The sequence below is a fragment of the Myotis davidii genome, unplaced genomic scaffold, assembly GCF_000327345.1.
Source record: "Myotis davidii unplaced genomic scaffold, ASM32734v1 scaffold1467, whole genome shotgun sequence".
Taxonomy (NCBI): Eukaryota; Metazoa; Chordata; class Mammalia; order Chiroptera; family Vespertilionidae; genus Myotis; species Myotis davidii.
This window is the reverse complement of record NW_006298267.1, coordinates 117,854-121,790: the sequence shown is the minus strand read 5'-3', so window position 1 is coordinate 121,790 and position 3,937 is coordinate 117,854. Positions and strand designations below refer to the sequence as shown.

General features: G+C 59.0%; 1 long non-coding RNA gene across 1 annotated transcript in view; it reads left to right on the top strand.

Annotated features, from left to right (window-relative positions):
• Positions 1 to 3,937, top strand: part of LOC107184683 — a 14,746-nt gene that overhangs the window by 828 nt on the left and 9,981 nt on the right. The gene's annotated exons all lie outside the window — the stretch shown is intronic.

The window sequence follows — 3,937 nt, the reverse complement described above, 5'->3', positions numbered from 1 at the left end:
TTTCAGAGAGTGGAAGGGAGGAGAGAAGTGGGGAGAGAAAGAGAGAGAGAAAAAAAACATCAATGTGAGAAACACATCAATTGGTTGCCTCCCACATGAATAGGGATGGGGATGGGGATGGGGATGGGGGTGGGGATGGGGTGGGGCGGCCGGAACGTCACAGCGAATCCACCTGCACGAGGACATCATTTCCCAGGAAGTGGTCTGGCTGAGGGGATGGGAAGAGTCTGAATGGGTCTCTCTTCACCTTGGAAAAAACAGGACCAAAACCAGAGGGATAATTCTATGCTGTGTTACACTTGACACAACTTAGATGAGAGCATGCCATGATAAATACGTTCAACTTTGTTCTAAAGAACAAAAAAATATAAAAGGAGACACTCAGAAAGCTCATTTCTGCAAACTATTCAAGGGCGCCATCAACTTTCTCATCTGTGATGTTCCTGTGCTTCCTAAAATGCTCGTCCCACACCCCCTCCTCCATCGCTGAGCTGCCTGACTTGTGGGTGTGTGAGAACGAGCTCTGCCATGACTCACAAGGAACGTCCAAGTCGGCAATGCTGCCCGATGCCCAAGGGTCAACCAGACCGGAGGCCAGGCTCCGGGAGACACTGGTTTTGCCTGCAAAGGTGCGGAGGGGCCTGAGGGACGGGAGCTAATTTTACAGGCGCCGACTCGCCAGTCCCCGGGGCTTGTCTGTGCAGCCCTGCAACTTGGGGCGCGGCTCACGGGACCCTAGGACAACAGCTCGCGGCTGTGACTCTGAAGTGTCCAGGCCACAGCTGAGGCGCGGCTGCTCCCAGTCCTCGCCCAGGCTGGTCTGAAGCCCCAGAGGGACAGGCCGACGCCCAGCAGATCACACCCCTCCTGCCAGGCCGCGTGGCCTCATCCAAAGGGCAGGGCATTTCCACAAGGAGCGCACGTGCCCGTCAGCCATGCTTGTCAGTCCTGGGGTTGGAGGCTTTGGAGCTTAGCCAATGCCTTCATCCTGGAGCCTCAGTTTCCTCGTCTATGAAATGGGAACATGAGAGTAGGAAGCAGAGGCACAGGGGTGCTCGATGCTGGGCCATTACTGACATGCAGCTACGGGGTTTCTGACTGACACTCGTTTCCTCCACTGGAGATGCACCCTGACCTGCCTTCCCCTCAAACGACCGGATCGGGGGGCTGTCCTAGCTCTGCCACCCCCCCCCCACAGTCCCAGTCAGGGGCAGGGTCACCCCAAAAGGCCTTGTGCCTGAGCTTACCTGGGACCCTGCTCCTTCCACGCGTGTACACCTCTAGGCATAACTAACTCCCGGGTCACCTTTGCTGACGCACTGGCCAACTACAAAACTAGCCCCTCCCCACCCTAACTGTTCCTTTAAATTGGGCGACGTGTTTCCCTTTCTCGTGAGAGGAAATAGCAGCGTTTTCTCTGAGATGCAGAGCTTGGGAAGGACCACCACTGGCCGTTACCAAGAAACCGTCACCGGGCACCACGGAGACGGACGCGGGGCTGCCCTTGCTGCGTAAACAGGGGCTTGTTCGCTGCCTCGAGGGCCTGCCTGTGGTGGTAGCACAGTGAGCCCTCTGCCCCCTGCCCCCTGCCAGGCCCTCCCAAGCCACGCAGCAGCCTCTCCCCTTGCTCCCGTCCTCGGAAAGCCCGCCATGGAAGGAAGGCTCAGGGCAGGCGCCAACCCTCACCAAGCACTTTCCACCCACAACGTGCCTCACACACGAAGTCCAGTGCCAGGCAGACTCCTTATCACCAGGTACAGCCAACAAGAAAGCTCTGCGTATTGTAATGACGGACAATACCTGGTCTTGGACCACAATGTCCTGCCCCTTATGAGCCCACAGACGCCAGTGAGAGGCCGACAGACTCAAAACAACAGCATCAGGTGCCACGTCATCAAGGGGAAGCGTCTGTGTCTGGTCCTCAGAGCGAGTCCTCAGGTCCCGTCTGCCTGACAATGACACCTGCCCCTCCTCCCGGCCGTAAGCACATTGAGGCCGTGTGGTTCCCAGGCAGCACCCACAGGGAAGGCTACCTCCCTGAAGCGCAGATCCTTCTGGAACCTTGTTCTTGCTCCACTCGGCCCGACCGAGGGCATCGTCAGCCGGGACAAGGCTGTGCACCTGGGAGCACACTCACCCAATGAATCCGCATCGTCAGGGCTAACGGTGCCTCTGGGAGTCAAGTCCCGTCCCGGCCCCGCGCCCCTCACAGTGGAGGCAGAATAAACCCACCGCACGGACGGTAAGGAGCCCCTGGGAGGAGCAGAGGGACCAGCAGGAACGCGTGCGCTGGAGAGAGGACGCGGCGAGGCAGGACCCAGGGCCCGTCCTCTAGTGTCATTTCGCACAAAACTGTCACTGGCAACATTTTGGGGGCAGGAGCGTGACCCACCACCTCACTGACCACCCACCCACACTGACCACCCACCCACACTGATGACTGGGAGCAAACAGCCCACGGCCTGGTCTGAGCTCTGCCATCGTCCCGATGGACAGCATCCTGGGAACCCAGGAGAGTGAACGGGAGGTGGGAGCGGGGCTCAGGGCACCTCCATCAGTGTCTGGAGAGAAGGGCATCTCTTCTTGGCCTGGTGGGCAGAGCACCTGGGAGAGAGGGCTGGCATGGCAGGACTCTGGGCTCACTGCTGGCCCTGCTGACCAGTGAGGCCAGGACAGGGTGACCATGGGACCAGCAGTGCCAGCTCGTCATGGCTGATCCCCTTGTGGGGTAACCTGGGCAGCAGTTTAGCCCAGAGACCAATGTGAGTTTGTGGGCACCACAGGGGCCGACTTCAGTCTGAGAGGTAGGACCATACAGCGAGGAGAGCGGCCCTGGCCTCAGTGTCCAGGGAGGCGGTTAAACTGGGTCCATGCGCTCCCCCTGGTGCATCCGGAACCCCAGGGAGCGTTAACATCTCTGGAGGCAAAACAAATTCTGAGGGCAGAACCCCAGGCCATGGGGGCGACCATCGCTCCCACCTCCCTCCTCACAGGAGGCCATGCCCACGTGGCTCTCGCGCCCCAACTCCCCGCAGGGCCCCCTCGGCTGTCAGACAGGCCACAGTGGGGGGAAGCAAGGGCTTCACACCTCGATCACACAGGTGACGGGAGCCGGGTCATGATGACCTCGGCTCGTCCAGACAGTTATTACGACAAAAACCCCAACCATGGAAATAACTTACTCACAGTCACGTGGCACTCCACACTTGTAATTTATTTGCTTGGTCACCGTGTCTGTCTCCCACTGACCTCCTCCCGCCCTCGACGGACTGAACCACACCAGACGGTCGGCTGCTCCTAGAGGGACACCGCGCCTCACCTGTTGCCCAGGGAGGGAGCCTCTTAGCAAAGGGCAGGCTGAGGGCTCGGGGCTCCCGTGTCGGGGGGCAGGCGTCTGATTCCCCAGAGACCTCCGACCTCCACGCGACGGCTTTCTGCACACGCTGCCCCCGGGCCTGCCCGTCCACATACAGGCTCCCAGCCCGTCACCGGAAGCCTGAGGGCGTCCTCAGAAAGCCTCCCAGCCCCTCACTACAAGCAGGACAGGGAGGCAGACACCGTGCAGCGGGAGGGGCGGGTGGGGGAGGGAGAGCCCCCCAGGCACAGCTGGGCAGTTCACAGGGATGAGGCGGGATCTGTTTAAAATGCATTTCTTCTGTTTAAGATTATTCAATGTTCATTTTTCCAAATGGAATTTTATATGCCTCACTTTTAAAAAATTCAAACCAGGCCCGGCTGGTGTGGCTCAGTGGTTGAGCACTGACCTATGAACCAGGAGGTCATGGTTCAATTCCCCAGTCAGCGCACATGCCCGGGTTGTGGCTCGATCCCCAGTAGGGGGCATGCAGGAGGCAGCCAATGAATGATTCTCTCTTATCACTGATGTTTCTATCTCCCTCTCCCTCTTCCTTCTGCTCTGAAATCAGTATTTTAAAAA